The following is an 8,317-nucleotide window of genomic DNA, read 5'->3' as shown; positions in this document are numbered from 1 at the left end:
GCACACTCAGAATCTAGTTGTTTGGGGACGGGCTTTCACCTCTTTTCTGGGAAATTGCTGGGGTTTCCTGAAGTTATATTGCGCAACTTACAGGGATCCTGCATGAGAAAAAGCCAAACAAGCAAAGGGAGTTAAGAGATTGTACCTGGCTGAATGGTGAAACAAAAACAAAAGCAAAAACAAAAACAAAAAATCCATGTCCACCTGGAACCTCAGAACACAGACTTATTTGGAAATAGAGTTGCTACAGATGCAGTTAGTTAAGATGAAGTCATATTGGACGAGACTGGGTCCTAATCCAATGAAAGGGAAAAAAGAGATACAAAGACACACACAGAAGGAGTTTGCCATGTGATGATGGAAGCAGAGATTGGGGCAGTGCCTCTACCAGTCAGGTGGAGCCAAGGAACGCTGGCAACAGCCTGAATCTAGGAAGAGGCTGGAGCCTCCAGAGAGAGTGTGGTTCTACTGACACTTTGATTTTAGGTTTCTAGCCTCCAGAACTGGGAGACAATAAATAAATGTCTGGTTTTTGTTGTTGTTTTTATGTTTAAAATTACTATAAAATATACATAACACAAAATGCACCGTTTGGACTCTTTTCATATGTACAGTTCAGAGGCATTAAGTACAATCATACTGTTGTGCAAAAATTTCTATTGTTTTAAGCCATCCCAAGTTTGTAGTCCTTTGCTACAGCAGCCCAAGGAAACTAACCAAGAGCTGTAGCAAGAAAGTCCTAAAGGTATTGTTTGAATCCATGGATCCAACCATGCCTGAATTCCCTTGACTCATTGATAGGAGGCAAAAACTGTCATTTTATTTGCTTCTGTTATGATTATTTTTTTTAGTGGGTTCCTATTACTTCCGTCACATAAAGGCATCCTGACTAGTACAGATGGGGCAGGTTGGTGGCAAACGTTTTTATTGCTGTTCCTTAAATGAAAGTCCTGACACTGTAAGATGAACTGAGATGCCTCATTCAGAGTTACACCGGTGCTTGACTCCCGCTCCTCTCTCTCGATTCCAGTTCTCTTACTCAGTGAGTCTCCATGCCCACTGTGACATTACAAGTAATAAGATGTTTTGGAATGTGAGCCGAGCCCAGAGACACAAATTAAAGAAGAATTTGCAAAGTTGCAGCCCGATTACAAGAAGCCTCAGTAACATGCAGGTAGGGAGATGTAGAAGTGAGGTAACAATCAGAGAATAAGGTGAGAGCATGATGTGTCTCAGAGAACTACCCAGAAAGCTGGGTAGTTCTGGGTAGACACTACCTCTATGCACACAGCAGTTCCAAGGCAGCCCTAAGTCTTAATTCTATAAGATGGAATTGATGATGCATGGCCAAGAATTAATTTTTTTTTTTTTTTAGGATTTTTTTTTTCTATCTACATTCTCCTCTTTTTTGTTTTTAAATTTATTTATTTTACTTTAGGTACATACTATATCTGGCATTTCTCCCCATGTTATCCCACCCCATGCCCCCCTCCCTCCCCCCTGCCGCTGTCCCTCCCCTACCCCCCTCAATTGCCCCCAGCGTGTGATGCTCCTCTCCCTGAGTCCATGTGTTCTCATTGTTCAACACCTACCTATGAGTGAGAACATACAGTGTTTGGCTTTCTGTTCTTGTGTCAGTTTACTGAAAATGGTTTCCAGATTCATCCAAGTCCCTAAAAAGGACATGAACTCATCGTTTTTTATGGCTGTGTAGTATTCCATGGTGTATATGGACATTTTCTTTGTCCAGTCTTTCATTGATGGGCATTTGGGTTGGTTCCAGGTCTTTGCTATTGTACACAGGGCTGCAATGAACTTACGTGTGCCTGTGTCTTTATAGTAGAACGATTTATATTTCTTTGGGTATATACCCAGTAATGGGATTGCTCGGTCAAATGGAATTTCTATTTCTAGATCCTTGAGAAATCGCCACACTGTCTTCCACAATGGTTGATCTAATTTACGCTCCCACCAACTCTGTAGGAGTGTTCCTATTTCTCCACATCCTCTCCAGCATCCGTTGTCTCCCGATTTTTTAATGATTGCCATTCCAATTGGCGTGAGATGATATCTCAGTGTGGTTTTGATTTGCACTTCTCTAATGACCAGTGACAATGAGCATTTTTTCATATGTTCGTTGACCTCATATATGTCTTATTTTGTAAAGTGTCTGTTCATATCCTTTGCCCACTTTCGAATGTGGTTGTTTTCTTCTTGTATATCTGTTTTAGTTCTTTGTAGATTCTGGATATTAGCCCTTTGGGTAGATTGCAAAAATGTTTTCCCATTCTGTTGGTTGCCACTGTACTCTAATCATTGTTTCTTTGGCTGTACATAAGCTCTGGAGTTTAATTAGATCCCATTTGTCTATCTTGGCTTTTATTGCCATTGCTTTTGGTGTTTTAGTCATGAAGTCTTTGCCTATGTCTATGTCCTGAATGGTTTTGCCTAAGTTTTCTTCTAGTGTTTTTATGGTGTTAGGTTTTATGTTTAAATCTTTGATCCATCTGGAGTTAATTTTAGTGTAAGGTGAGAGGTAGGGGTCTAGTTTCTGCTTTCTGCACATTGCTAGCCAGTTTTCCCAACATCATTTATTAAACATGGAGTCCTTTTCCCATTGCTTGTTTTTGCCAGGTTTGTCAAAGATCAGATGGTTTAGATGTGTGGTGTTTCTTCTGGGGTCTCTGTTCTGTTCCATTGGTCTATGTCTCTGTTTTGGTACCAGTACCATGCTATTCTGATTACTGTAGCCTTGCAGTATAGTTTGAAGTCCAGCAGTGTGATGCCTCCAGCTTTGTTCTTTTTGCTTAGGATTGCCTTGGCTACGCAGGGTCTTTTGTAATTCCATATCAAGTTTAAAGTATTTTTTTTCCAGTTCCATGAAGAAGGCCATTGGTAGCTTGATGAGGATAGCATTGAATATATAGATCACTTTGGGCAGTATGGCCATTTTCATGATACTGATTCTTCCTAACGATGAGCATGGAATGTTTCTCCAGCTGTTTGTGTCCTCCCTTATTTCTTTGAGCAGTGGTTTGTAGTTCTCCTTGAAGAGGTGCTTTACAACCTTTGTTAATTGTATTCCTAGGTATTTTATTCTCTTTGTAGCAATAATGAATGGGAGTTCCCTCTTGATTGGCTCTCTTTGTCTGTTATTGGTATATAGGAATGCTTGTGATTTCTGCACATTGATTTTGTACCCTGAGACTTTGCTGAAGTTGCTTATCAGTTTGAGAAGATTTTGGTCTGAGACAATGGGGTCTTCTAAATATATAATCATGTCATCTGCAAATAGACACAGTTTGAATTCCTCCTTTCCTAATTGAATACCCTTTATTTCTTTTTCTTGCCCTGCTCCAGCTAGAACTTCCGATACTATATTGAATAGGAGTGGTGAGAGAGGGCATCCTTGTCTAGTGCCTGATTTCAAAGGGAATTCTTCCAGCTTTAGCCTGTTCAGTATGATATTGGCTGTAGGTTTGTCATATATAGCTTTTATCATTTTATGATACGTTCCATCAATACCTAGTTTACTGAGAGTTTTTAGCATGAAGGGCTGTTGAATTTTGTTGAAGGCCTTCTCTGCATCTATTGAGATAATCATGTGGTTTTTGTCTTTGGTTCCGTTTATGCAATGGATTACATTTATGGATTTGCATATGTTGAACAAGCCTTGCATCCCCAGGATGAAGCCTACTTGGTCGTGATGGATAAGCTTCTTGATGTGCTGTTGCAATCTGTTTGCCAGGATTTTATGGAAGATTTTTGCATCGGTGTTCATCATGGATGTTGGCCTGAAGTTTTGTATTTTAGTTGAGTCTCTGCCTGGTTTTGGTATCAGGATGATGTTGGTCTCATAAAATGAGTTAAGGAGGATTCCCTCCTTTTGTATTGTTTGATCCAGTTTCAGAAGGAATAGAACCAGCTCCTCTTTGTACGTCTGGTAGAATTTGGCTGTGAACCCATCTGGACCTGGACTTTTTTTGGTTGGTAGGCTATTGATTGCTGCCTCTACTTCAGCCCTTGTTACTGGTCTATTCAGGGTTTCAACTTCCTTCTGGTTTAGTCTTGGTAGAGTACAAGTGTCTAGGAATTTATCCTTTTCTTCCTGGTTTACTAGTTTATGTGAGTAGAGCTGTTTGTGGTAATCTCTAATGGTAGTTTGTATTTCTGTGGGATCAGTAGCGATATCTCCTTTATCGTTTTTTTTTTGGGGGGGGGCATCTATTTGATTCTTCTCCCTTTTCTTTTTTATTAATCTGGCTAGTGGTCTATTTTGTTGATCTTTTAAAAAAACCAGCACCTGGGTTTATTGATTTTGTGAAGGGTTTTTTGTGTCTCTGTCTCCTTCAGTTCTGCTCTGATCTTAGTTATTTCTTGTCTTCTGCTAGCTTTTGAGTTTTTTTGATCTTGCTCCTCTAGCTCTTTCAATGTTGATGATAGGGTGTCGATTTTAGATCTTTCCTCTCTTCTCTGGTGTGCATTTATTGCTATAAATTTCCCTCTCAACACTGCTTTAAAGGTGTCCAGAGATTCTGGTAAATTGTGTTCTTCATTCTGGTTGGTTTCAAAGAACATCTTTATTTCTGCCTTCATTTCATTGTTTATCCAGTCAACACTCAGAAGCAAGTTGTTTGGTTTCCAAGTGGCTGTGTGGGTTTGAGTGTGTTTCTTGATCCTGAGTCTGATTGCACTGTGGTTTGATAGACTGTTATGATTTCTGTTCCTTTGCATTTGCTGAAGAGTGATTTGCTTCCAATGATGTTGTCAATTTTAGAGTAAGTGCAATGTAGTGTTGAGAAAAATGTATATTCTGTGGATTTGGGGTGGAGTGTTCTGTATATGTCTATTAGGTCTGCTTGGTCCAGCTCTGCATTCAAGTTCTGGATATCCTTGTTAATTTTCTGTCTTGTTGATCTGTCTAATATTGACAGTGGAGTGTTGAAGTCTCCCACTATTATTGTTTGGGAGTCTAAATCCCATTTTAGGTCGTTAAGAATTTGCTTTATGTATCTGGATGCTCCTGTGTTGGGGGCGTATATATTTAGGATAGTTAGCTCTTCCTGTTGGATTGATCCTTTTACCATTATGTAGTGTCCTTCTTTGTCTCTTTTGATCTATGGTGGTTTGAAGTCCGTTTTATCAGACTAGGATTGCAACTCCTGCTTTTTTTTTTGTTCTCCATTTGCTTAGTAAATCTTCTTCCATCCCTTTGAGTCTGTATGTGTCTTCGTATGTGAGATGGGTTTCCTGAATACAGCACACTGATGGGTTCTGACTTTTTAAACAGTTTGCCAGTCTGTGTCTTTTGATTGGGGTGTTTAGGTCATTTACATTCAATGTTAATATTGTTACGTGTGAATTTGATCCTGCCATTTTGTTACTGGCTGTTTTTCTTTCCCATTAGTTGAGTCATTTTCTTCATTGCATTTTTGGTCTCTGTCATCTGGTTTGCTTTTGCAGTGACTGGTACTGGTTCCTTTACATGCTTAGTGTTTCTTTCAGGAGCTCTTGAAGGGCAGGTCTGGTGGTGACAAAATCCCTCAGTAATTGCACGTCTTTAAAGGATTTTATTTATCCTTCACTTAACAAAGCTTAGTTTGGCTGGATATGAGATTCTGAGTTGAAAGTTCTTTTCTTTTCTTTAAGGATGTTGAATATCGGCCCCCACTCTCTTCTGCCTTGTAGGGTTTCTGCCGAGAGATCTGCTGTGAGTCTGATGAGTTTCCCTCTGTGGGTGACTGACCTTTCTCTCTGGCTGCCCTTAGCACTTTTTCCTTCATTTCAACCCTGGTGAATCTGATGATTATGTGCCTTGAGGTTGCTCTTCTTGAGGAATATCTTTGCGGAGTTTTCTGTATTTCTTGAATTTGACATTTGGACTGCCTTGCTAGGCTTGGGAAGTTCTCCTGGATAATATCCTGGAGCGTGTTTTCCAGTTTGGATTCATTCTCTCCATCATATTCAGGTACACTGATCAAGCATAGATTAGGTCTTTTCACATAATCCCATATTTTTCAGAGGCTTTGTTCATTTCTTTTCACTCTTTTTTGTCTTGTCTTGCCTTCTCTTTTTATTTCATGGAGTTGATCTTCAATCTCTGATATCCTTTCTTCTGCTTGATTGATTCAGCTATTAAAACTGTGTTCACTTCATGTAGTTCTCATGCTGTCTTTTTCAACTCCATCAAGTCATTTATGTTCTTCTCTAAGCTGGTTATTCTAGTTAGCATTTCATCTAACCTTTTTTCCAGGTTTTTGGTTTCTTTGCATTGAGTTAGAACGTGTTCCTTTAGCTCAGAAAAGTTTGTTATTATCCACCTTCTGAAGCCTGTTTCTGTCAATTCATCGCACTCCTTCTCAGTCATCATGTGATCCTGTGTTGTTCAGGAGTTGTGATCCCTTGAAGGAGAAGAGGTGTTCTGGTCTTTGATGGTTTCATCTTTTTTGCACTGGTTTTTTTTCCCATCTTTGTGGATTTACCTGGCTGTGGTGTCAGAGAGCTGCTTGATGAGGTCGCTTGTCTGTCTGTGGAGGCGCTACTGGGTTTCTAGGGACTCCTTCAGGTTACTAGGGAAGCTTCTTGTGTCTTTTTTTTTGTTTATACTGAGAGAGAGATTAGACCCGCCTCTTCTGCTGACCTGTGGGCACTGATGGGTTGTCAAGAACGCCATCCTGTTGCTACGTAGGCTTCCAGTGTTTTTTGTTAAAACATGTATCCCAGTCCCACCCCTCTAGTGGTGGGTTGTGCTCTTCCTTCACTGGGCTGGATCATTCAGGGTTCATCTCAGACTGTGGTACTGGCTGTGCAACCCACTAGAGTCAGAGCTTCAGCCCTCTGGGGTTTGTGGGGTAGGGTAGGGACCCGCCCAGCTACACCTGGCTGTCTCCCCCTTTCAGCTTCCTCTCTCTCCGGTCATGGGGTAGGGGCCCGCCTAGCTGTTCCCACTTACACCTCCCTCTCTCTCTGGGCAGGGTGGGAGGGGGCGATAGCTCAGTCTGCAGGCTCTTATTCAACTATGTGCTTTTAATTCCCAGCACTTGAATGGCAAAGATCCCCTGTTCTGTGTATTCCTGAGGCTTTGGGGGAAGCCCTGTATCTGGATGGGAGTGCCAGAGAGAGAGCCTCCAACTCCCCGGTCCGATGCACTTTCTGGGTGAAGCAGCACCCCTTCCTGCCTCGGTCTGCCCTGAGTGGGCTTTGCTCACCATCAGACCAGACCTGTTGAAATGTACCTGGTACCTCAGTTGGAGCTAGGAGATCTCTGGATTTCTGCATCTCTCTCGCTGGTTGTTGTGCACTGGAGTTGTGTCTAATCGGCCATCTTGGATCTTCCAATCTGCATTCTCCTCTTTCTTAAGCTAATAGATTTAAAAACATCAAGCTCCTCCATGGAGATATTAGCCAGCTGTTCACTGTCACTGCCAGCAGAGAGTGATTGGTGGACTTAATTCCCCTTGTATAACAAGCTGGCGGTCACATGGTGGAATGGCATCTTTTCCCTCTAGCTGGGTCGGGGTCCCCAGCCAAGTCACCTCTGCACTGTGTGGGAGGCTATCTCCAAGTCCCGCAGAGAGAGGGCAGGCTGGAGCGAGCCCCCTCATCGACTCTGAGCGCAATCTGGACATGTGCCTACCTGTCCCTGTCCTCTGCTCTCCTCTGGGAATGTGTGCCCCTCACTCCCCGCACCACCCCCTCCTCTACCCCTCCCACCAACAATTAATTTCTGTTAAATACCAGCTAGTTAATGAAAAATATTTTTAAGTCCAGGATGATCCCAAGAAGGATGTTCTTATAAATGGCACTGATATTTAGTCAACCAACTGTGTCAGTTGCAACATGTGGATTTAATGGGACTGGTTGCTTTATATTAATTAACTACAGATTGATTGCTACCTAGATTTGTTGAGATTTCATACAGGTGATTATCCAATAATAGGAGAGCTGTTAAAACGCATGCCACATTTCCTCTTAGAGCCAAGTGTTGTTAAGCAGGAAATGAACAGCCATGCTAAAGCACAGCAAACTGGGAAAATAAAATGCAGTTTGGATATATGTGGAGGAAGGATGAGGGTCACCAGGTGCAGTTAGGTCACTGCACAGGTGGAGGATGAGTGGTCAGAATGGGCTATACCCTGTCCTCAGAGACACTGCGGCCTCCCAGATCTGGATGGGACAGGCGAAATCAAAAATAAGATAATGCCTAATTATTAGATCACTACCCAGCAAGACTGTCATTCAGCCTGTGAAACAAAAGTAATGAGTAGTTCCAGCTTTCCACTGAAGCTAGATTGAATGAAACATGGTGTGGATACAA

Source organism: Saimiri boliviensis, chromosome 2 (assembly GCF_048565385.1).
Source record: "Saimiri boliviensis isolate mSaiBol1 chromosome 2, mSaiBol1.pri, whole genome shotgun sequence".
Lineage (NCBI taxonomy): Eukaryota > Metazoa > Chordata > Mammalia > Primates > Cebidae > Saimiri > Saimiri boliviensis.
This window is presented reverse-complemented; position numbering follows the sequence as displayed.